Source organism: Notamacropus eugenii, chromosome 6 (assembly GCF_028372415.1).
Source record: "Notamacropus eugenii isolate mMacEug1 chromosome 6, mMacEug1.pri_v2, whole genome shotgun sequence".
Lineage (NCBI taxonomy): Eukaryota > Metazoa > Chordata > Mammalia > Diprotodontia > Macropodidae > Notamacropus > Notamacropus eugenii.
In genome coordinates, this window is record NC_092877.1 from 35,192,956 (window position 1) to 35,219,768 (window position 26,813).

General features: G+C 37.8%; 1 protein-coding gene across 9 annotated transcripts in view; it reads left to right on the top strand.

The window, feature by feature from the left end:
* The window catches only part of SBF2 (SET binding factor 2), a 500,875-nt gene that overhangs the window by 33,996 nt on the left and 440,066 nt on the right, over nucleotides 1-26,813 (top strand). The window lies entirely within an intron of this gene.

A 26,813-nucleotide genomic window follows, 5' to 3' on the forward strand; every position in this document is an offset into this window, starting at 1 on the left:
AGCATATGTGTGTCTTTCTACTCCGCCATCTTGGCTCCGCCCCCCTCATTTTTGTTTTTATTTCCTTTAGATTTAGATTTTACCAGCTGTTCTAATCCAGAAATAACAAAGGGAAATTTTGTTCTCTGTTGATTATGTCCTGAGGCAAATATTTTCTTTTTAGGTTATGTGAAGGGAAATCAGGGAATAATATTTAATCTTCAGTGAAATGATCTGTGATCTAGGGACATTCTGATAAGGAAATGACCTTTTTTTACTGCAGAGCAGCACTTGCTATGAAACTTATTCTTAGGTGACTGCCTGGGGCACTGAGACAGTGAGAGACTTACCCAAGGTCACATAGCTAGTGTGTCAATCAGTCAATCAACTAACATTTATTAAGGTCCTTCTATGTTCCAGGTACACTTGGGATACAAAAAGGGGCAAAAGATAGGCCCTGCCCTGAAGGAGTTGCACTTGAACCAGTGTCTGATGCCTAGGCAGGGTCCTATGGATTAAAGCTCCTAAACATTATTACTCTGATAACAACTTGAAAAACTGTAGCTCCTACTCACATTTCTTGATACAAGTGATTATGAGGCATGCAACATGTTCATATACAGTAGGTGCTATGTTTTTTATGAGTGTTTATAAACCTGTCTTTTGTCCTGACATTAATTAAATCTTACCACTTTAAAGTTCAGAATAATTCTACGTTGTATTATTTTCATTAAAAGAAATCTGTCAATTAACATGCACTAATAGTTTTTAGGGAGCTATGATTTGGTCCATACATTCTAAAAATGATTTGGAATTATTCTTTTAAAAAGTGACTAAAGTAGTTATATCCTTGGATCCCACTACTAAGCATTGTTTACAAGGAGGTCAAACATTGAAAGAAAGGTCCTCTATATGCCAGAGTACTTCAGAGTTGCTTGGAACTGGAAACAAAGTAGCTATCCTCAATTAGGCAATGGCTGTTTTGCCATTTATGGTATGAGATGGTAATGGATTATTACTGTTTTATAAGAAATAACAGATTTGAAAAATTCGGAGGCACATGGAGACATTTATGTGACCTGATATAGAGGCAAGAGAGCAGAATTCTGAGAAGATACTCACAATGACTATATCAGTGTCAGTGAAGGAATAAACAAACAGATCTGAACACCATGTAATAACCATGCTTGACTCTGGAAAGAAGATGAGATAATGTATCCTCGATAGGAGGTCTTTGAGCATGGAACACTGTATATATATATATATATATATATGCCTTCCAGTTTAGTTGAAGTGGTAGGAGATGGAAGGGGAAGGGAGTAAGCATTTATATAGTGCCTGCAATGGCATTTGAGAGATTGTTTTGTTGAACTACTCTCCTTCATTTCTTTTTAATTTGTGTGTGTGTGTGTGTGTGTGTGTGTGTGTGTGTGTGTGTGTATGTGTGCGTGTGTGTAGCATCTCTTCTGGACTAGACTCCTGACTCTATTCATAGGTTGGATCCTGGGGTTGGAGAGGGAGACACAATTACCCCCAGTTGCCAGGGTGGGTCTGCACTCCTAAAACTAGCTCATGATGGCTTTGTAATAACAATAGCCACAAGACGGTCCTCCTCTTATCTGTCTGCCAAATCTGGGCACACTCTCCACCCATGTACATAGTGTCAAGGGTAAATGTAGGCATAGATTTTGATAATAGAGGGGCTCCACACTTGGGGAACACATTCAGTCCAGCAAAACTCACACCTCTGGCACTGAAGGCCCTTGATGTCCTCCTTCAACCTAACGTTGTTCCCCCTAGGTACAATAGCTCTGTTGGGTTGCTCAGCCAGGTTTCTCCAGGCTCGTTCTTCTCCCTGGCTTAACTCATGTTGGGCAGGGCCGTCTATCAGTTCACAGACCTTATGTTCTCCAAAACTATTTCTTGCCTTTACTTATTGCTTAGACAGTCTCTTTTGCTTTTTAAGGGTCACTGGGGGCCTGGCCCAATCTTTTGTCCAGTTAGTGAGTAGGTGCCTTCTAATTCAATCAAGCTTGACTGAAGACCTTTTTCCACACCTTATAAAGGGGGTAGCAGAGTATAAATACTTCTTAGTACTTCATTAAGATCTCAACGCCTCATTGTCTTTATTACCTGCTTCTTACATTCTACAATTTTATTAACTAGACTGTGGGGAAATCAATTAATCATGTATTTCCTGATCAACTTGGACCCTCCTTCCCTATGTTCGTTAGAAGGAATATTTTGCTGGATGGGAAGGGGAGGAATGTATTTAGAAATAAATTTGATTTAAAAGTAATAGATAACATTATTTTTAAAAAGTTAAAACCATTAATTGCACTAAAATTTTCTCTTGATGTAATAGGTTGGCAAAGCAACAACTCTTTCCTAACATCAACCTCTATCATGTAATCAAAGGAGCACCTTTAAGTATACCTGTTGCTTCATTCATTTGCAATGCAAAATACAAAGATTTTAGTTTCTTAATCACAAAAATCTTCTAACATATGAGCTGTTCTTTATTTTAAAAATTTATTTATTTAGCATTTTATTTTCCCCAATTACATGTAAAAACAATTTTTAACATTTTTTTTTTTAATTTTGTGTTCTCACACTTTTTATTGTGGTTTGTCAGAAATCTAGTGTTATATATCACTTCAAGTTTCTGATTTCAAAAATAACTTTTATGTTGAAGTGGAAGCATTTTATATTTGTGTTAAAAAGAACCTTCCTATTTTAAAAAGATGTTTACCCCAAACCCATTATTTTAACATTTGACTAGACTGACTTTATACTCATGCTAATTTTTTTTTTATTCTTGAATTTCATTTACTGCAGGAAGATTTTTTTTTTCCCCAATGGCAATAACTGTTCTGTATTGGGTAATTGGTAATTTTTTAATCATCTAGTGTTAGATTCTTTTGGATGCTGTTTCAGAAGGGTTATTGTGGTATTTTTCATCTCCATTTTAGGATATGTTTATATTAACCACTGAAATAAATGAGCCTCTTTATGCTTATTGAGCAGGTGAAATAATATTGTACTTAGATGACCTTTAATATTACTTGCAAATTTTAAGACTGTGATTGTACTTTGGACACAGATAATATTTTGTTAGTTATTTAGCTGTGACATCAGCTTTGCACACTGGTTTCCTTGATATTCAGAAAAGAGAAAAACCACAACAAATCCTGTAATCAGCTGATCATGTTGCTATTACTTTGATCATGTAACATTAAATAAATGTTTAAAAATAAAATAATACATGAACAAGGTTCATTTGTTTTGGAAAATGGAAAACTAAATGTTTTTATATCAGTTGTACTTAATGAAAATTTATAAGCATAATACTTTTGTAAGGTAGATTGTATAGTATTTTCTTCTTGGTACCATAAATTAAATTTGAATTTTGGAGGTTTATAGTTATAGCTTAAGCCAAAGTATCCTGTATTTCATCCTTTTCCCAATAGTGTTTTCTCTGGGATCACTAGGGCAAAATTTATTGATATTTTACTTATAGAATGTTAGAGATGAAAGAACTTTAGAAGTTGTCTGGTCCTATCCCTTTATTTATAAATGTGGAAATTGAGGCTCTGAGTTCCATTAACTTCTGAAGTTAATGGAAGTTCCCAGGTTCATGGAACTTATGATTTGGACTCAAGTTCTCTGAGTCCAAATCCAGGGTTCTATTATTTTATGTTGCCATTATTGTATAATCACTTCACTTTACAGATAAAATATCTGAGGGCAGAGAGGGGAAGTTACTTACTCAATTAATCATTTCCACCCCATTCCCACTCCATCTCCAAAAGCATTTTTCTAAGCCTTTGTGACATTTAGCATGAGAATAAAAATAAGATATGATTTATTTCACAAATGTGTATGACTGCAGATGAAGCAAGCATCCTCTGTGGCATTGTATACCTTGCATGGTGGTTATAGTTATGGAAAAAACACTGGATTAGGAATGAGGAAGTCTAGATTCTAGATTTATCTCCACCATTTATGATGTAATTCTGGGTAGTGAATAACTGTGTAATTTGATGTACTTTAGTCTGAAAGTTTTATTAGTTGAAGACTTCAGGTTATAAAAAATCAGTTAATCTTTCTTTACTCTAGTTCAATTCTTTATACTGGAAAAAAAGGGTGAGTGGAGAATTTCAGTTGTTTAGACTATGGTATTCATTTGGATGGATGGTCCCAGAAAGTTGTTTTATGAGTGCATATATCTTAGACTGATACTATATGTGGACAGTGAGCTGGCAATGCAATTCTAAGGAAGGCGAATGGATATACAGAGAGAGAGAGAGGGTTCCCTTTGAGAAATTGCCCAGGGTTTTTAATGATCTGAAGCTTTTAAGTGAAACAAGCCCCTCTTTTTAGCATCAGTATTTTTCTTGGTGAGGCAGTATGGCTTTGAATCATGGAATGCTGCAGTCTCCAAGAATTAAAAGTTGAAGGTCCTCAAAGGTAAATCATAAAAGGCAACGAAGAGGTGTATAGTTGACATAAGTAGGTTGTACTGCTCTATTAAATAAGAATTGCATTGAAATTGTGTAAAAAAAATACTATTAAAGAGCTATATACCTTGGGGGGGAAAGTGGGACTCATGCAGAGAGTAAGGGATAACTGATAAACACATCTTTTGCTCTGTTGGTGCATGTCTACTGTTAAAAGATCCAGAGCATGGGTTCTTTCGATAATTGTGCTTCAGTATGATTGATTTCTTTTTATAATCCTGTGTTTTTTTAGTTTAAAAATATTATTTTGAGAAGGGGACCTTTCAGTTTTAGCAGACTACCAAAGGGGTCTGTGACAAAAATAGTTAAGAAGCTCTGCACAAGAAGAAATTCTCCAGTACATTGAGTAGATACTCCTCCATCCTGAGGGATTTACAGGAGGACAAGGACAAGGGTGTAATAGGATGAGAGGCATGGATGACTTGCGATCTTCATTGTTGAAGAAACTGTCTATATTAATGAGATCACAGACCTGTTGAAGTATTCTTAATGCAGTATTACAGTTTGAAATTTGACTAGTAAGTTATTGTAAAACAAGTGGTAGCTGAACATTGTCCTGACTTTTTGAGAGATTGGCTCCTTAGCTTCTTACCTTTTTACAAATAGTATTTTCTTTAAAGACTGTGGGAAACTTTGCTTCCTCCCACAAGGGTGATACTTAAGGGAGATGCTTCAGATTGGGGCTAGAGTTATCTGTGTTAAAATACTCAGTTAAAATACATGGATATTAAGCGTAGGAAAAGTCTGTAGGAATTGCTTTTAAAATGCAAATATGTATTGCAGATTTATTAAGGAGATACTGTAAAGACATGTGATATATTTATTTCAGGGGAGGAATAGTGAACTATTGCAGAGCATAGTGTAGACCAATGATGCCCAAGGCTTGCTTTGTTGCACAGCTCACAAAAAAGAGAACTGGAGAGAGGAATAAAAAGCCTGGCCAAGAGCCAAGGGAAGGGGTTCAGAGGGGATCCTATAGGACCATAAATTTTGTGTTGGAAAGGATGTTAGCAAACTCCCTTGTTTTATTGATGATGTAACTGAGGCCTAGAGAGGCGAAGTATTTTCAGGTGCTCACTGTGTTTCAAGGCTGTGACTTGTATGAGGTAGCAGGTAGTTCTGCAGTGGAGATTGGAAGTTGGGTTTGTGAGTTCCAAATCTGCTGTTCTTTCTAGTGCACTGTTACTGTCCATTAGTCCTAGTTTTGTTCATTGTAGGCAACTGAGAATAATGCTTTTCCCTGTTCCACATGTGTTTGTTCTTTTGCTCAACAACCATTTATTGAAGTCTTACTGTGTAAGTGGTGTAGTTCTGGTTACTGTGAGCAAGATTAGAAAACAAAATCCTAGAACTTAGAGCTGGAAAGGACCTTTATGGATCATTTAGTTCAACCCCTCATTTTATGGATAAAGAAATTGAGTCTAGAAAGTCTAGAGAGTCCCTTGACCTTAGCTAAGATCAGAGATGGTGATATTCCTGATGTTGTCATCACCCACAAATGCACCACTTCCATATTTGGGAACTCTAAAGTTCCCTCTTTTGATCACAAACTGTTGCCATTTCACTTCTCTCTTTGTCTTGCAACCCCAGGCCTTCACTGTAACCTTCTCACCTCATTGTTCTTTGTCCTTACTGTAACTTTCAGTTTCTCACTACGTAAGATTTTAGTTGAGTTGAGAAGGAAACCAAGGAAGCTAGGAAATAGAGATGAAGAGGAGGAGAGTTCTAGACATGGAGTCAGCCAGTGAAAGCACTTGAAGGCTGCAGATGTGGTGGTATGTCTGAGGAACAGCAAGACCAGTGTTACTGGATGGCAGAATGGAAAGTGACAGTGGAAGATGTATAAAGACTGGAAAGGTCGGAAGGGGCCAGGTTATGAAGGACTTTTAAAGTCAAGAGGTTTTTAGGCAAGGGAGCCCCTGGAATTGAGGTGACATGATGAGATTTGTGCTTTGGGAAGATCAATTTGACAGCTCCAATTAGGCATAGTAGACACTAATGCCATACTAATGGCATACTAGATATAGCCTCTGACCTAGAGTCAAGAAGACCTTATTTTAAATTTGGCCTCAGATACTTTTTAGCTTCGTAACCTTGGGCAATTCACTTAACCTTTATTTGCTTCAGTTTCCTCATCTGTAAAATGGACTTAATAACAGCTAATATTAGCACTATCTCCCAGGGTCATTGTGAGAATCAGCTGAGAGAATAACTGTAAAGCACTTAGCAGTGCCAGGCACATAGTTACAGTAAGTAAAGCAGCTAGTTGGAGACTAGTAAAGACTAAATAGAAAGTTTATAATTTGCAAATTCAGACTCCATTGGAGAGGTCACTTGTCTAAAGGGAGGTGGGGGGTGGTAAAGACCCATAGTACCGTTAAAGTGCCATTTAAGTGTTTGTTATTATTAACTAGCAATAGTAAGATGGCATCATTTCTTTTACCAGTCACTTTAAATCGCTCTGTTTTATGTTTGTTTGCATTCTCGTCAATTTATGGAATTTTTATAGTCTATTTAGAAGCACAGACATAGGTTTTTGCCCTCTAGTGGTAAAATAGGGGCATTTCACCTTTTGGCTGATAACTGGAATCTAAAACCACTGACTTGGGGAAGGTTTTGGTGTGTGCTCTGTTGGATTGGTTCATTTATTGGTTTTGTATGTTATTTGTCTTCCCACTTAATTACTGTTACCATTTCTTGCAGTGAGAAAACTTAGAAAAAATCATGTAGTTTTACTTAAACCTAATGGGAAAAGGAGTATTGGTTTCCTTTTAGTAAATCATGTTAGCTAAACTCATAGAAGCAGCTATTACTTGAAGAATTTTAGCTTCCGTATTACACTTACAAAATATTTTCCTGCCTCTCGTTCACAGTCAGGCATTGATGTTTTTCTTTAATACACTGAAGTTATTAATAGTATGTGCCATGTTTTTTTTTCATGTTGCTAGTTACGTGTAAAACATCAAGTTAGGATTTACTGATTTGGGTGTCGTTTTGTATTTGCAAACTCTTTATGAGGAATTCAGAGTCTGTCCTATCAAATACATAACTACTTTTCGTAGATATCTAATTACAGGCAACTACATATCCCATGTAAGATTATTTAAACCAATATAGTTTTTCAATACTTTATTTTAAACATCTCCATGAAGTAAACACCATGGTAACTTAATTTGACTAAGTGACCATTTTGTTGTTCTTGTTTATTTGTTCAGTCATGTCCAGTTCTTTGTGACCCTGTGGACCATTGCACACCCGGACCTTCTGTCCATCTCATCCTCTGCCATCCTCTTCTCTTTTTTGCCTTCATTCTTTCCCAGTTTTAGGGTCTTTTCCAATGAGTCCTGTCTTTTCATTATGTGGTCAAGGTATTTAAGTTTCAGCTTCAGTATTTGTCTTTCCAATGAGTATTCTGAATTAATTTCTTTAAGTATTGACTGATTTGATCTTCTTGAGAGTCCAGGAGACTCCAGAAAGTCTTCTCCAGCATTATAATTCAAAAGCATTGATTTTGCAATGCTCAGCTTTCCTTACACTCCACATCTCATAACTATACATTACTATTGGAAAAACCATAACTGACTTATAAAGACCTTTGTTGGCAAGGTGATGTCTCATGATCTTAATTTTTTTTTCATGTTAAGCTTCAAACCAGCTTTTACACTTTCCTCTTTCACCCTTATCAAGAGGCTTCTTAATTCTTCACTTTCTGCCTTTAGAGTGATATTGTCTGCATATCTAAGATTATTGATATTTCTTCCAGCTCAGTTTTGGCTTTTGTTTCATCCAGCCTGGCATTTTGCATGATGTACTCTGCATATAAGTTAAATAAATAAAGTGACAACATAAAGATCTGTTGTACTCCTTCTCCAGTCTTAAACCAGTTATTCCATGTTCTTTCCTGACCTGCTAAGATGATCTGGTAATCTCATCTCTTTGAGGACTTGGCACATTCTGTTGTGATCCACAACAAAGGCTTTAGTATAGCCAGTGAAGCAGAAATAAATGTTCTGGAACTCTCCCTTGCTTTCTTCATAATTCCTCAAATGTTGGCATTTGGTCTCTGGTTCCTCTGCCTCTTCAAAAACCAGCCTACACTTCTGGTAATTCTGTGCTCACGTATTGCTGAAACCTTTCTTGCAGAATCTTAAGGATATCCTTGCTGCTGTGTGAAATGAGTTCAGTTTATTCAGTAATTAGAACATTCTTTGGCATTCCCCTTCTTTAGGATTGGGATGAAAATTGATCTTTTCTAATCCAATGGCTACTATTGTGCTTTCCAAATTTGCAGGCATATTGAATGCAACACTTTAACAGCATCATGTTTTAGAATTTTAAATAGTTTAGCTGGAGTTCTATCAGCTCCACTGGCCTTATTATTAGCAATACTTCCTAAGGCCCACTTGATTTCATTCTCCAGGTGTATGGCTATAGATCAGTGGTTATTGATAATGTGAAGATTTTTCTTGTATAGTTCTTCTGAGTATTCTTTCCACTTCTTAATCTCTTCTACTTATGTTACACCCCTACCATCTTTATCTTTTATCATACCCATTTTTGCATGAAACATTTCCTTGACAGCTGTAATTTCCTTGAAGAGATCTGTCTTTCCCTTTTTGTTGTTTTCTTCTATTTCTTTGCATTGCTCATTAAAAAAATACCTCCTTATCTTTCCTTGCTATTCTCTGAAATTCTGCATTGAATTGATTATATCTTTCTCTTTTGCCTTCCTTCTAAAAGTAAAGACTTATCAGACAGTCATTTTGCTTTCTTACTCTTCTTGTTCTTTGGGATTTTTTTATTGTCTTCTTTACAGTATTGTGAACCTTTGTCCATAGTTCTTCAGGTACCCTTTCTACCAGATTTAATCCCTTAAATCTATTCACCACTTTCACTTTGTATTCATAACAGATATTATTTAGATCATACCTATGTGGTCTGATGGTTTTTTCTACTTTCTTCAATTTAAGTCAGAATTTTGCAATAAGAAACTTATGATCTGAGCCACAGTTAGCTCCAGGTCTTGTTTTAACTGTCTATGTAGAACTTCTCCACCTTTGGCTTCAAAGTATACAGTCAATCTGATTTTGATATTGAGCATCTAGGGAATGTCCATGTGTAGAGTTGCCTTTTAGATTGTTGGAAAAGGGTATTTGCTATGACCATCGAGTTATCTTGACAAAACTCTGGTAGTCTCTGCTCTGCTTCATTTTGTACTCTAAGGTCACACTTGCCTGTTATTTAAGTTGTCTTTCGATTTTCTGTTTTAGCCTTCCAGTCCCCAATGGTAAATTGTGACATCTTTTTTTGGTGTTATTTGTAGAGAAGATATTGTAGGTCTTAATAGAACTGAGCAACTTTGGCCTCCTCAGCATCAGTGGTTGGAGCATAGACATATAACTGTGATAGTGAATGACTTGCCTTGGATTTGAACACATATCATTTTGTCATTTTTGAGATACTCCAGTATTCTTTTTCTCACTCTTTTATTGATTATGAAGGGTACTCCTTTTCTTCTAAGGAATTCTTGCTTACAGTAGTACATGGAGTGATTACCTGAATTAAATATACCCATTCCTCTTCATTTAAGTTCACGGACACCCAAGATGTTAGGGTCTAATCTTTCTATCTCTTCTTTGACAACATCCAGCTTACCTTGATTCATAGATCTTACATTGCTGGTTCCTATGCAATATTGATTTTTATGGCATCAGACTTTCCAGACTCATCTGAAGATGATCTTCCTTTTGCCTTTGGTCCAGATGCTTCATTCTTTCTTGGGCTACTTGTGACCATCTTCTACTCTTCCCCAGTAATGTGTTGGGTACCCTCTGACCTGAGTGGCTCATCTTCCAATGTCATATCTTTTATTATTTTAATACTGTTCATTGGCTTTTCTTGGCAAAGATACTGGAGTAGTTTGCCATTTCTTCATTGGATCACTTTTTGTCAGAACTCTCCACTATGACCTGTCTAACTTGAGTAACCCTGCATGGCATAGCTTACAGTTTCATTGAGCTATGTAGGTGCCTCCTCTATGACAAGGCAGTGATCTATGAGGGATGACTGTTTACGGTAATTATAATATTGTTTTTCCTTTTACCTATTATCCTTTTCAAATAAAATCAATAAACATGTCAGGCCTTTCTTATAATCATAACATCTGTTTAAGGCCCCTTACTTACTTCATCCTTGTATCCCTTATTCAGTCCACCACTGATCTACACTTCCCCTAACCCCCATTTGCCTCAGAAATCTCCTCCCTGAGTCAATGCTTCCCCATTTTCTCAAGTGCCCGTTTCCTTCAGGAATTTCACCTTCCCACCTTCCAATGTAGACTTTTCACGCACCAGATCCCCTAGGCCACCCCCAGTGTAAGGTCTCCATCTTTCTTCATGTACCACCTCTCCATTAATTGGAGCATTCATCCTTGGAGCATTCAGTGGAGCTCTCTCCCACCACCAAAATAAAGTCCCCTTCCTTTCATTGCCTTTTCAATCCTTTCGCCTTTCTCCTCACCCACTTCCCTGTAAGCTTTTCTCTTTTTGAGACAACAGAAGACAACTTCTCGTTGCCAGCCCTTGATTTTTATCCTGGTTACCACATACTCCTCTCTGTCCTCTGCTTCCCTTCCTTTCCACCTTCATGTACCTTACCATCTTGTAATACAGCCCCACAAAAAACCCCCCAAAACATTGATTCATCTCTCAGCAGGGTGTCACCAACTTCTGTCCATAATTCTCCCTGACCACTTATTCACTGTTACTCCTACCAGATTTTTACCTTTACCTCTGACTCCTTATGTATTTTTAGATGTCTCTCACTGATCTCCCTGTTGTCACTCTGTTGCTGTGTTTGCTTTTTGCAGTTATTCATTCCTCCTATATTTTATCATTTGTGGTGTTTAAGAAAGGAATTATTTCTTCAGTTCTGGTTTTCTTTCCAAAAACATGTTCAAATGCTTCTTTTTTGTTGAACACCCATCTTTTTTCATGAATCATTTATCTCATATTTGCAGAGTAGGTCACCCTGGGCTACATCCTGAGCTCCATTGCTCTTTAGAACACATTATTCCATTCCTTCATATATCTACTAGTGGGTGCAGAATAGTACTACATTATTTGAATGTTTTCCTTTGTATTTGAAGGCCTTTCTCCTGACTCCTTGTAGAACTTGTTTCTGAATTGAATCAAGTTTAAATGCTGTGTATCTTGGAATTTGCAGCCTTGAGTTTTTTTCTAGAGGTGATCTGTGAATTTTTTCAAATAGTATTTCATCTTCTATATTCAGAAGTTCTGGACAGTTCTGTTATTTTCCGCATTATGGTGTTAAGATTTTTTTCTTTTGGGAGACCTATAATTCTTAGGTTGTCTCTGCTCATCATGTCTTGGATATCAATATGTTTTGCATACTTAGTAAGCATATTTTCTTTTAACATTATTGTTCTTTGTTTCATGTCTTCTAGATTGTCCTTCACTTCTATGTATTTGAATTTTCAATTTATTGTTCTTTCTTTTGTTTCTTTGGTGAGGCTTGCCATTACAGATTTCATTTTTCTATTCTGTCCTTTATTTTTGTTGGATAGGCCTTAAACTCTGCTCTCATAATTCTCATTTTTCTTTTGAACCATTGAGGAACAAAATATTCTTTTCATATTCCATAAGGTCATTTGTCTTTTCAGGTGTTGGATCATTTTCCTTTGTTTTGCAGTTTTTATTCATAAATTTCTGAACATATTTACTAGATCTGGAGGCTGTATTTCCTTTTCTTATTATTTTTTCTTATTGATTTATCTGCTTATGTTTTAAGTCTTCTGAGCTTTCTTTTTTCTGAAATCTTTGGTAATTTTAGCCTTTCCTCCCCTCGTTTTCCTGTATCATTCTCTTTCTGATTCTAGTTTCCTTGGGGGCTAGATCTCAAAGTGTCTCAGCCTCTTCCCGTGTGGGCAATTCACAGCTCACCAGGCTTATGTTCTTCCCCAAGTGATTTTTGAGTTGTTGTAACTGGCCCCAGCTGGATGCTGGGCTCTTTCCTTCAACCTTTATAGAGTGCTGCACTCCCCTCACCCCCACCCCAGCCCACCCCACATTCCTTTCTCCACAATGACTTGCCCTGGTGTCCTGTCCTGTTGCCTCTGTTCCTTAGTTCTGGAACTGGCTATTTGGAACTTTGCAGCATTGCTGCTGCAGGGGTGTGGCTCCTGAAAGGTTTTTGTTTCTGAATGTCTGAAGCCACATTGGCTGTCTTTTGAGGCCAGAATAAAATTCTGCAGCCTGAAGCTGGTTTCTCCACGGAACTAGAAAGGAGGGGAGACTGTGTGGGAGTAGATTTTGTAGTACATCTGTGGTGTGTCTTTGAGTCTGCTAAAGCAACTTTGATTCTGATAACATGGGGATTAGGAGAGGTGCACTGAGTGAGCTCAGGATTTGTAAGCAACAGTTCATAGGTTTTTGGATGTTATTGTTTTTTTAAAGCCTTCTTTTGGTTTCTCATTGTCTTAGACCATGGAGACAGCTGAAATTGTTTTACCTTTTGTGCATAATTTCTGTTTTGGAGAGGTTTGAGAGGTTGTGAGGATCAGAGAAAATAGGCATGATTGAATAGGAGAGTGATATGGTCCAAGCTGCAAAAACCTTCATAGGCTCCTTGTTATCTCTACATACTTGGCATTTAAGGCCATTCACAGTATTGTTTCTACCTACTTATTTTTCTAGCTCGTCCCTATCATACATTCTATTTTCTAGCAAAATTGAACTCCAGGCTATGAGATAGTGGCTTGAAGAGATGGTAGGGTCAAGTAAAAGTTTTTAACATTGGGAGATATTTGAGCATGTAGGAAAGGAACAGGGAAGAAACCAGTAGATAGAGACTGAGGTGACTTTAGAGGCAAGCTCTCCAATAATAAAGGAAAATAAAGGAAGATATACCATTAAAGGCAAGTATTAGAGCCTTGGTGAAAAGGACCACCTCCTCATCATCTCCTAGAGGAAAGGAAGAAAGATGGGAGATGATGTGAAGGGTTTTTCCACGTAGACCAGGAGAGGACTTAAGTGCAAATAGCCTCTGGGGAGGAGAAATGTTTTGCTTAGATTGAAGCAGATACAGTGTTCTGGAAGGCCTGAGGAGAGGAGAAAAGGTTAAAAAGTAACCCATTTCTTCTTTCTCAGAATTTCTCCCATCAGTTCTAATTCTTCTTTACAAATTGACTAATGTAAAAATATGTTTAATATGAATGTATATATAGAACAATTTCGTCTTGGGGAGGAGGAATGGGAGGGAGAGGGAAGAAATTTAGAATTCAAAATTTTTATGGAAGTGAATGTTGAAAACTTAAAATAAATAAATAAATAAAATTTTAAAGAAGAATTCACCTAAAAAAAGAAAAGGCTTCCCATAGAAAGTTGTGCCTGAGCTCTCTTTTTGGCCTGAGAAGTTTAAGTAACCTGCTCAGAGCCAAATGTTGGAAAGTGGGAAGACAGGCTTGTCTAGAAGAAAATCTATAGGCCTAGGTCCTATTGGCAGTAGGGTGCTTAATTAAAAGTTTTAAAAGTAACACATCAAATTTTGATCGTAATTAAGGTCACTTCTAGCAACTGTGGGATGTTAAACTCACTTTTTTGTAGGACTTTAGTGATATGGTCTTTTGTGACAGTAGCATGTAAAACCATGGATGACTATTAGAAAATAAAAAGAAATAGTTATTAATGGCAAGAATTAGTAAGGGTGACATCTTTTTTCCATTGTTTGGCTAGCTATAATACTGCTGGAGTTGTAATATATAGAGCACTTAATCTGGACTCAGGAAGACTTGAATTCAAATCCTGTCCCAGATATTTTCTGACTATATGGCTCTGGACAAGTCACCACCTCTCAGCCTGAGTTTTCTCATCTGCAAAATGGGGCTAATAATACACCTATTACCTAGGGTTGTTGTGAAGATACAATGAGGTATTATTTGTAAAGCACCACAGGACTGCTAGTTGTTGTCATCAGTCCCTTTTTTACCTTAAGAAGGCAAAGAGTCTGTACAGTTGTGTCTTATACATCTTGGGGTAGGGGCAAGGCACCCCTATCATCTAGAAAATTTGTGTAAAGTTTTTGTCCCTTCCTTTATATCAGAGAAGAGGTCTGAATTTTTTACAGTATCTTATTTTAAAATTTGGGTTGATATTATACAATACTCCACATATATTTTATGCATTTCTGAGTTTCTAAACTTTTTCTGTGTCATCTGCTGGCTTTTGTGTGTCTTCTGCAGCTTTTGCAAAACTCCCCAAAAATGTCCACTTAATTTCTTGTGCTGACCCGTGATATATTGAAACCAGAATGGGGAGAGTCATGATGTGGAGGGTATAACTGCGTTTCTTGGGATTTGATTAGTCCAAAATACTGTCTCAGATCATGGGCATGGCTATCTGATTCCCTGAAGCATACGAATCCAGCCTATGGAAAGTTGGTGCTCCTCAAGTTTGGAGTAGGAGAGGATCTATGGCTGCCTCAATCAATGTTGTATTCTTACTGATACTTTTTATAGTTGAGTAAACTTTTCTTTGGTAAACAATATTTTGTGGTTCGTGTCTCATTTCTTTTCAGTCTCTGTGCCTGGACTAGCCTGAGTGACTTCTGGCTTAGAACAGGAGGTGTAGACAATATACACGCACAAACACCAAAATTGTTGTGGACACTAAAACTCATTACTTATGACATGTAAGTTCATTTTTGTACATATTTAACTGAACTACCCAGTATAATTTATGAAGTTCTTCATTTTCAACAAGCATTTACTGAATGCTTCCTTTGTGTAAAACCCTTAGCTAGCCACTGAGGGAATTTCTTCTTTGATTCATTAAGCATTTATTAAATTCCTACTATGTGCAAGTCATGGTGCTACATGAAGGGAACAAAGGAATGTTCTATTTTACATGTGATTATTGTCCATCTGTAGGCACAGATTGTTTAAGTCAAGTCAACAATTTATTCAGCACTTTACCATGTGTTAGACACTGTGTAAAAAGATAATTCCTGCCCTAAAAGGGCTTACATTTGAATAGGAAAAGGCAACACATAGAACAAGGGATAGGGGAGGCAACTGCACAGAGGGCATGGTAGCCGAGTCTAGAGAATGAATCTGGCTGGCCTGGGTCTTTCTTCAAATGGAGGTTCCAGGAATAACTTAGCAATGGGAGAATGTAGCTGAGGCCCCTATATTTTAGGAGAGTAGACTTCAGAGAGATTAGGGAGAGTTTGTGTAGGATTCCTTGGAATAAGATTATTTGTTAGAAGTCAGCCCAGGAGGTTGGTATTCTGTTCATCAAAAGAGAGGAATTTTTTTTTCTTTATGAGGTAATAGAAAATCATAGTGTCTTCTGAAGACCTCTAAATTTACTTTGGATTACAGATTGGTTGGGTTTCTTTGAAACTTGTGAGCATGGGGGGTGGAGCCAAGATGGCAGAGTAGAAACACACAAATACGCTTCCTCCGAACCCACAGCCCATGAAATATCTGTAGAAAAGAGCTGCCAGTAAATTCGAGAGCAGGAGAAGCCACAGAACAGCGGAGAGGACGAGATTTCTGTTCCAGAGAGCCTGAAAACCTCTCGCAAAAGGTTCTTCACGCTGCGGAGGTGGAGCAGAGCCCAGCCCTGTGTTGGTCTCCCAGCGCCGAGAGGAGCAGATCCGAGCAGGCTTCAGGGACAGAATCTCCAGTGGCTGCGTGGGTCCCTCCACCCACAGGTGACAAGGGTCGGTGAAAGGGTCTCTTTGGCAGGTCAAGAGGGGAGTGGGGAGCCCCCATGACTCAGGCCCCCTCAGGAGGCGCCAGCCGAGGTGGGAGCAGATCAGGACTCCCCAAGCTGGCAGGAGCTTGGATCCATTGTTGAAGGTCTCTACATAAACCCCCTGAGGGAACTGAGCCCCGTGAGGCGGCCCTGCCCCCACCCCAGGCAGCTGAACTTGATATCACACTGAATAGCAGCCCTGCCCCTGCCCAAAGCCCTGAGGCTGGGAAGCACCATTTGAGTCTCAGACCCCAAGCACTGGCTGGGAGGATCCGGAGGCGAGGTGGGTGTGAGGAGAATATTCAGAGGTCAAGTCACTGGCTAGGAAAATGCCCAGAAAAGGGAAAAAAACCAAGACTATAGAGGGTTACTTTCTTGGTGAGCAGGTTTCTCCTCCCCTCCTTTCTGATGAGGAAGAGCAGTGCTCACCATCAGGGAAAGACATGGAAGTCAGTGCTTCTGTATCCCAGCCCACTCAATGGGATCAGACCATGGAAAAGCTCAAAAAGAGCTCAGAAAATTTTGAAAATTATGTTAGAGGACTGGAGGAAAAACTGGAAAGAGTAACCAAAGACTTGCAAGCAAAGTATGAACAGCAGATCAGCACCCTGCTAAAGGAGACCCAAAAAAATGCTGAAGAAAATAACACCCTGAAAAATAGACCAACTCAATTGGCAAAGGAGGTTCAAGAAGCCAATGAGGAGAAGAATGCTTTCAAAAGCAGAATTAGCCAAATGGAAAAGGAGACTCAAAAGCTCACTGAAGAAAATAGTTCTTTCAAAATTAGAATGGAACAGATGGAGGCTAATGACTTTATGAGAAACCAAGACATCACAAAACAAAACCAAAAGAATGAAAAAATGGAAGACAATGTGAAATATCTCATTGGAAAAACAACTGACCTGGAAAATAGATCCAGGAGAGACAAATTAAAAATTATGGGCCTACCTGAAAGCCATGATCAAAAAAAGAGCCTAGACATTATCTTTCATGAAATTATCAAGGAAAACTGCCCTGAGATTCTAGAACCAGAGGGCAAAATAAGTATTCAAGGAATCCACAGATCACCGCCTGAAAGAGATCCAAAAAGAGAAACTCCTAGGAACATTGTGGCCAAATTCCAGAGTTCCCAGGTCAAGGAGAAAATATTGCAAGCAGCTAGAAAGAAACAATTCAAGTATTGTGGAAATACAATCAGGATAACACAAGATCTAGCAGCTTCCACATTAAGGGATCGAAGGATGTGGAATAGGATATTCCAGAAGTCAAAGGAACTAGGACTAAAACCAAGAATCACCTACCCAGCAAAACTGAGTATAATACTTCAGGGGAAAAATTGGTCTTTCAATGAAATAGAGGACTTTCAAGCATTCTTGATGGAAAGACCAGAGTTAAACTTGTGAGCATGTAAACTGTAAGTTTTTACTATATTATGAAAATCTTAACAGTCCTTATCTAGCACATTTATCATTTTAATGCATTTAATCAACCAGTAGAGATTATTAAACTCCTGTTATCTGCCAAGTACTGTGCTAAGCTGTAGGGATGCAAAAAGAGACAAAAGGCAGTCCAATGTGACTTGATGTACCTGGAAGAAATCAGTAGCAGTGCTATGAACCAGGTGTTTGTGTGTGCGTGTGTGTGTATGCATGTATGTACTTTAAATTGTTATTTTCTTTCAATCTTGTAGCATTAGTTTTATCTCCTGAATTAATGAATACACATTACTGAGCTACTTAAAAACTTTTGCAGAGTTCTACATATAACAGTTATTTTCTTATTTTAATGAACAAATAACATTTTCCTTGGTCTTCTCTGCTATTTTAAAGTAATTTAAATTTCAAAGGAATTGTAGTTCTCTCCCACGTTCTTCACTAAATAAGATCATGAAAAATATCTCCCAAGTAAACCTTTTGAAAAATAGGAGATTATGCTGGAAAATGGGAGAGCCCTTATATTCCTACAGCAATTTTTAAGCAAAAATTCATTTCCAGAGAAATGAATAGACTTATTTCATTATTTTGCTAAATGGATGAAATATGAAAGCCTTTTGTAAAATGATTTCCTTCACTTTGTTTTAGTGAACGAATAGTTTTTATTTTCCTCATTCTCTAAGGTTGGATTCTGTTGGCCTCATTCCAGATGCTTATTTAGTAAAGTTCTAATTGGCCAATAAATTGTATGAACCTTATAATACCTATCTTCTTAAAGAAAAAAAGTAAACAAAATGTTTTCAATTTTCTTTTGCTAAACATGTTTTACCCATATTATATACTGGGTAGGAATATAATATATTGGTAAGAAACCTTTTTATGGGCAACTAGGTGGTGCAGTGGATAGAGTGCCAGGACTACAGTCAGGAAGGCCCATCTTTCTTAGTTCAAATCTGGCCTCAGACACTTACTAGTCATATGATCCTGGGTAAGTCACTTCACCCTGTTTACCCTAGTTTCCTTGTCTGTAAAATGAACTGGACAAGGAAATGGCAAACCAATCCAGTACCTTTGCCAAAAAAAACCCAAAAAACAAAACAAAACAAAACCCAAATGGGGACATGAAGAGTCAAACAAGACTGAAAAAAATGACTGAACACCAACAAATGGTGACACAAAGCTGGATGCTGTAGCTGATGGTTTGAATGGGTAAAAATGGGATTCACAATGACACTGAGATTTTGGAGTATGATGATCAGGAAGTATTTAGGCAAGAATGTGTGGGCCCCATTAGTGATGTATTTGTGATTTGGGTGAAAGTTTAATCTAGTTGGTTTTCCAAGGTCCCTACTAATCTGAGATTTCATGAATGTACTAATACTTGAAAGGTGTTGCAACTGATTGGTACCACCCTTTGATATAAATGGGGCTAATGAGACTTCTATGTATTTATATAACTGGTGACTTTTCTGATCTCCAAATTGCACTAGAAGTAAAATGGGTTGTTTTTAGATTTTAGTGTCAGCCTGCTATTTGGGTTGTAGTCTCAAAAATGTGGCAGGTGGCCAGCAAATGCATAATTAAGTTCCTTGTATTATTCAATAAATTTCTTGGCAGTATTAAATGTGAGCATCATGTTTGCCAGATGTGTAAAACATTTAATAAAAAGCTACTCTGGGAAGAATTTATCATACATTCTTGGTTAACTTTTGTGATTTGAGTTTAGTGCCAAGAAAGAATATCTGTGTTTTCTGATTTTTTTGCAATGATGAATTATTTATGTAATGTAGTTATAGAAAACTTGGGCTTCCCATGAAGACCTAATGCTTCTATAGCTTAACTGCTTATCTCCCTAAAGTATTCAACATTCAATTCACATTTATTTAAAACCTGTTATTTGTGAGGAACTGTGCTTGACAAGGAATAGGGATAATATATTTTTAAAATAGTAACTGCCTTCAAGAAACTTGTTTAGTGTACACAGGTAGTGGTTAATACAAATTACATTGTATTAAGAGCATAGGAAATATCAAACAGATTGACATATTTGTGGGAGAGAAGATCACTGTTGGCTGACAATATTGGTAAAGACTTCATGGAGGTCTTAAAGGAAAAAAAAAAAGTGATTTCAACAGAGATGTCAGAGAGACCATTACAGGTTTTTGCATAGGCTTGGGGACAGGATGGAGCAAGATGAGATGAGGAAGTGCTGAGTAGCCCAGTGTGGCAAAGAACTGTTGGGAGTTTTTGAGAAGAGGAAAGTGATCAGGCATGAGCATCAGGATTGCTTTTCTGGAAGTGGCATGAAATAGTTGCTGTTTTCTAATTTTCCCATGTGTAATAGTGATTTTTATTCCTTTTGTCTCATAGCTTAGAGGGAAAACATGATAGAAAAATGTTAGTATGTTGGACTTGGGCTCTGAAGAGCTAGGTTTGAGTCCAGCTTGTCTTATCCCTGTGATTTAGTCTCTCTGCTGAAGTGAAACTCCTTTCCCCTGTATTCGTACCCACTCCTGCTTCATAGTCCACAACCATCTTGGCTCTCCTATCACATCCTATCTGGAATTCTCACTGAACTGTTAACAAACTCCTCCATATCTGTCATTTCTGTGCTCACAGAAATCTGATTCCTGCTGGAAGGCGTTGTAACTAGACTAGTTAACCTCTTCTAATGCCTTCCAGTAAATACTGAACCAAAAGAAGAAGCAGGAGTACTTGTTGCACCTCACCAATTCTAGATTATCCCATTGCTAAAATAACTCATCACACTCTTCTCCTTTGAGTTTTACCACATGCATCTATATTAGCCAGGCCAGACCCTTACCTCAGTAACTTACTGGCCTCCAAATTCTTCTCTCTCTATAGTCTTCTTCATCTGAATATTTACATTGCTACTTTAGAATTTCAACCTACAGCTTGATATCCCTTCAAACACATGAATTCCCAATTCATCAAAGCCATTAACTTCCATGACCTACATTTTTATTCTACTTCAGCTACCCATAGAATGCTCACAATCTTATAACTCATCATTAACCATAACTATGTTTCCTCCATGACCTTCAACTCTGAAATACTTTCCTCTGATCCTAATCCCCTATACTTCCATTTCTCCCTATAATTCATCAAGTGGCAAAGTGGATAGAGCATTGGGCCGAAGGTCAGAAAGACCTGAGTTAAAATATGAATCTAGATACTTATTAGCTGTGACCCTGGGCAAGTCACTTAATCTCTATTTGCCTCAGTTTCATCAACAGTAAAAGGGGGAGGTAATAGCACGTCACTTTTAGGATTGTTGCAAGGATCAAATGAGGTAAGAATTATAAAGTGTTTAGTTCAGTGTCTTGTACATAGCAGGCAAGTAATAAATGTTTTTTTTCCTAAAGACAGAACATGCAGAGTTCTAGTTGTGCATATTCTATTTTTAAAGATAGCTAGGTGATACAGTAGATAGAATACTGGGTCTGGAGCTAGGAAAACATGAATTCAAATCTGGCCTCAGATATTTTATTAGCTGTATGACCCAGGACTAGTCATTTAATCTCTCTCTTCCTATTTTTACAGTTGTAAAATGGGGTTAATAACAGTACTTACCTTACAGAATTGTGAGAATCAAGTAACATTTGTAAAGTTCTTACAAGTACCTCACACATGGTAGGTGCTCAATAAATGCTTGTTCTTTCCCCTCTCTTTCCTTTAAACAATTGCTCTTCTTTCCCATTTCGTCCTCTTGTCCTACTCTCCTGGATTGTCACTTCAGCCTCGTTTACCTTCCTTTTCAGCTTTAAGGCTGTCATTACTCAGTTTAACTCCCATTGATTCACTTCCCCTCTTGGATCTACTGTTGTGTGTACACATTTCCAGCTCCCCCCAACCTTTATTTAAACTCCTCATTTGCCTCTTTCATTGCCAAATATTGCTGGAGAAAAATTGTTTCTATCTCCTCCTGTTTGTCCATTTCTGTTGTAAAGTCCTGTAATTAATACCTTCATAGCATCTCTTCTGTACTCCCTCCTCCCACCCCTTCTGTCTTCTAACACAGCCATCACTATGGTTCAGGCTCTCATCACCTTGGAACCTGCTGTGTGGGCTCCCTGCTTCAAGTGTCTCCACATTTCAGTCCATCTTCCACTCACCTGTCAAATTGATGTTCATTAAGCACAAGTCTAACCGCATCACTGCCCTAGTCAGTAAATTACCATGTGTCCCACTTACCTTCAGGATCAAATATAGAATCCCCTGTTTGGCTTTTAAAGTCCTCCATAGCTTGGCCCTTTCCTCCTTTTTCAGACTTTTTTTCCCTTCCTTTGAGGCAATTGGGGTTAAGTGACTTGCCCAGGGTCACACAGCTAGTAAGTGTCTGAGGCTGACTTTGAACTCAGGTCCTCCTGACTCCAGGCCCAGTGTTCTACCCTCTGCACCATCTAGTTGACCTTCTCTTCAGTCTTTTATATTTTATTCCTTTTACCACCACATACTCTGATCCAATAACATGACTGCCTTCTGGTTTCTTGCAAAAGACACTCCTTTGGTTTTTTCACTAGTTGTCCCCTATTCTTGGAACACTGTCCCTCTGAACTCCTTTCTGCCTCCTGGCTTCCTTGAAGTCTCAGCTAAAGTTCCACCTTCTGCAAGAAGCCTTTCCTAGTCTTCCTTAATGCTTCCCCTCTGAGACTATCTTCAATTGAATTTGTACATAGTTGTTTGCATGATTTCTCTCCCATTAGTCTATGAGCTCTTCAAGGGCTGGGACTAGGGTTTTTTTTGTTTGTTTGTTTTGGTTTGGTTTTTATGCCTTTCTTTCTTTTCTCAGTGCTTAGTATAGTTGCTGGCACATAGCAGGCACTTAATAAATGCTTGTTGACTTTCTTTTGCTAAATCATCAATCCATTTCCCTAAAGCATTTAACATCTAAACATCTAAAGGTAGATATTCCCCATGTACCTTTTTTCCTACACTATCTCTTAGGGCATTAACTCCTATTGAGTATAATTGATCCAATCTAGGCAGATGAGTCCCAGATCTGTGTATTGAGCCCTGACATCCCTTCTCGTCCTGAATCACAAACTGCTTGCCTGGGTACTTTTAACTGGATAGTACATTGGCATCTTAAATTCAGAAACCTCATATCTTCTTTTAAGTGGCTTAATTTGCTCCCCCAATTGCCTCTAGGATAGTATTCCAAAATGTGGAATGTGTTTCCCATGGGGTAGGGGAAAAGGGAGATCAGAGAAGCAATGAGTAAAATTACAGGATTTTTTTTCTAGAACAACTACTGCACAAATTATATCCACCTTTTTCAGTGAAAATAAAATTCACAGCAAAGTCAGCATTCCAATTCACAGTGATGCCTGCAGTGCAACAGTTATTTGATATGTTTTTTCTAACCAGATCAAACTTAAGTTTGGACAGATAGATTTTAAATTCTTTGAAGCCAGGGACCAGGGCTTATACATCTTTTTATGCCCTACAGAACATAGGATAATGGATAACATGCAGTCAATAAATACTGCTTGGTTTGTTGATGAGGAATTATATTTCATCCTTGTCAAAAATATTCAGGAAATGAGATTTACAGAAGATGCTTTTCAAACATTGAATAAAGAATTGGTAATTTGCAAGATTATCTTCTGACTTGAAATCTTTATTGCTTGAGAATTTTTATAGATTTGCATTATAAATGTTAGTTTTAGGTTTTAGAAAAATACTTTCTGATAAAGCAAGTAGTAGAAACTTAACAAGCTTGCATTTAAAGAGGAAAAATAGAGTTAACATGGCTCAGACACAGTGTTATCAATGGTTTGCAAGTTAAGAAACAGTTTATCATATTTCTCATTAATTTGGAATGTAAAATGCATTAACAGTTCACTTCTGGAATTTAAAGGGCATGAAAGAGATGGCATTTTGACCCAAAATGAGACAAAGATTTATGCAAGAAAGTTGATGAAGGGACTGGGGTTTAGGAACTGATACTTATATAAACAATGCTTAAAGGGGAAGAGTGATTTTTGCAGTGGGATTGCTAAGGAAAAAGTGACATGCTCTTATTTAAAGGGAAGTATTCTTCTGTGTTATGAGAGCTAGCAGGACATAATGGATAGAGAGCCAGTCTGGAAGCCAGAAAGACAGAAAGACCTGGTTTCAAGTCCTGCTTCCTACACATACTTTGGGACCCTGGGCAAATTCCTTACTCTCTCAGTGACTGAGGGAACTCTGTAAGGCTGTAAGTTATAGAAAAGGTAGAGGGAATTGCATTGGTAGAGGGGGTTCCTCATCTGGGAGTTAGTTCCCCACGCTACTGTAATCACAGATCCAGTCCCTATCCTTATTTGTTGTTAAAATTTTTTAGTCAGTTCATTTAACATAAATGTTGCATCACCTGTTGATTATCCTCATGTTCATTAGCCATTTAAAATTTTTAAAATCTTTTTGGGGTTCTTTCTCACTTTTGCCCTTGTAGGAGTGGTCTTTACCCATATATGTTTATTCATTCCATTTCCACAACTTCTCTGACATATAATGTCACTTTTTTCCTCTCAGGGCCACCACCCAATTTCAGGTCAACTTCCACTCTTACATGATTTATTTTACTAGTCTTCTAACTGATCCCCATTCTCTTCCTCTCTCTAATCCATACTCAGTACTGCCAAATAATTTTCCTAAGACACAAGACTGATCATGACACTACCTTGCTCAAAAAACTTCAGTGGTTTTCTCTTGCTAGTGATGTTAAATACTGTCTCCTTAAGTAGGCATTTAAGGCCTTCAGTCTGATTTTTTTCCTCCCTTTCCATCTTGTTTTGTCTTATTTCCAGAACTGAAAATATCATCTCCTATCTCCATGTCCTTTCACAAAAGTTGTCTTCTTTCTCTGGAATTTATTTCCTATTCATTTCTATCTTTCATGATCTTTATCTTCTTTTAATGCTCAGGTTAGGTTCTACCTCCTCTGGAAAGCCTTCCTTGAATTCCTTCGTTCTCACAACTAAAAGTTTTCTCTCTTTTTCCAGATAGCCCTGGCATACTCTGTCTGGATTTCTTCTTCACTTCCATCACTCCCTATCACATATGATATAGTGTATGTTGCAGCCTGCTGTAATGCCGGTATGATACCCATAGAAACCCCTCTGAATATGCCTGTGTATTTCCAGGGTAAATTTGCAAAATATAAATAACTCTCTTCCTCAGAGATGAAATCAAGATATTTATTGAGATACCAGAAAGCCAAATCCACCATAGTAACAAAGAAGTTCATACAGAACACCAATCCAGGGAGCACTAACATCCCCAAGCTTTCCCTCATTAGGCCTCCCCACAAACAAGCTCCCCTAGACAAAATTTCTCCCTCTTTCACTCACACTAGCTACTGTGTTTCAGCTCTGCCTCTCTCTTCAAACTACGCCTCACTCTCCCTTCCTGTTCAGTTTTGCAAGCTCCTCCCACCATGGGCTCCATGTGACTCAAGCTGTGGGCTGGGCCAAAACTCACAGCAGGTCACATGAGCCTCTTAAGAGGCAAGGAAGATCTTCAAATTCCCTTAACATCACACCTGCTAAATTATATGTATATATAAACAGGCACACATTATAGATGAGGAATTATTGGGGAGAGATGCTGTAAGGATATTGATCAAGAATAAATGTAAGACTGTGAACAAAAGAGGAGATGGTTGGTAACTTAGTGAGATCTATGGATAACTAATGGAGCCTGAGTGCTCCATTAGTATCTATGCAATGTCAAGAACAAGAGGAAGCTCCCTAATATGTTAACTGGGCCCTCTGTGGCAGATTTGTGAAGTGATATGGACGAGAGGCTAACAGAATAGGCAGGCACATATAGGATATGTCCTGCATTACTGAAGGAATTACTCAAATTGATAAGGTCACAAGTAGGTTAGAGTTTTGAGCTTTATGTATGTTTGTGAACACATTTGTATTCTAGAATACCAGGGCAGTTTTCCTTGATAATTTCTTGACATACTTGATGTGTAGGTTCTTTTTCTGACCATGGCTTTCAAGTGGTCCAATAATTCTTAAACTATCTCTTCTTGGTCTTTTTTCTAGGTCAGTTGTTTTTCCAATAAGAGTTCACTTTTCTTATATTTTTCATTCTTTGGACTTTATTGTTTCTTGATCTCCCATGGAGTCATCAGCTTCCACTTAACCAATACTAATTTTTAAGGAATTACTTCTAAAGTGAGTGTTTGTAATCCCCCCCCCCCCATTTGACCAATTCTACTTTTAAAAAATTAAATTAATTTATTTTTAGTTTTCAACATTCACTTTTATAAGGGTTTGAGTTCTAAATTTTCCCCCCTCCCTCACCACCCTACTCCCCAAGAAGGTATGTACTCTTATATAGGCTGAACATGTACAGTCACAGTAAACATTCCACATTAGTCATGTTGTAAAAGAAGAATAAGAACAAAAGAAAAAAGCATAAGAAAGGGAGGGGGGAGAGATAAAGACGGGGAGAGAGAGACAGAGAGAGAGAGATGCTTCAATCTACATTGAGGCTCTATAGTTTTTTCTATGGATGGGTGTGGCATTTTTCATCATTTTCATCATGTCAAATTTTCATAAGACAACTTGGGAGTTGTCTTATATCCTGCATTGCTGAGAAGAGCTTAGTCTATCAAAATTGATTATTGCACAATGTTGCTGTTACTGTGTACAATGTTCTCTGCTCACTTCACTAAGCATTGGTTCATGTAGGTCTTTCCAGGTTTTTCTGAAATCTGCCTGCTCGTCATTTCTTATGGCACAATAGTATTCCATCATATTCCTGTACCACAGCTTGTTCAAACCATTCCCCAATTGATGGGCATTACCTCAATTTCCAATTCTTGGCCACCATAAAAAAAGCTGCTATAAATATCTTTGTACATATGGATCTTTTCCCCTTTTTTTCGATCTCTTTGGAATATAGACCTAGTAGTGGTATTGCTGGATCAAAGGCTATGCACAGTTTTATAGCCCTTTTGCCATAGTTCTGTAGTTCTGCTCTCCAGAATGGTTGAATCAGTTCACAGCTCCACCAACGATGCATTAGTGTTCCAGTTTCCCCACATCTTCTCCAACATTTATCATCTTCCTGTTTTGTCA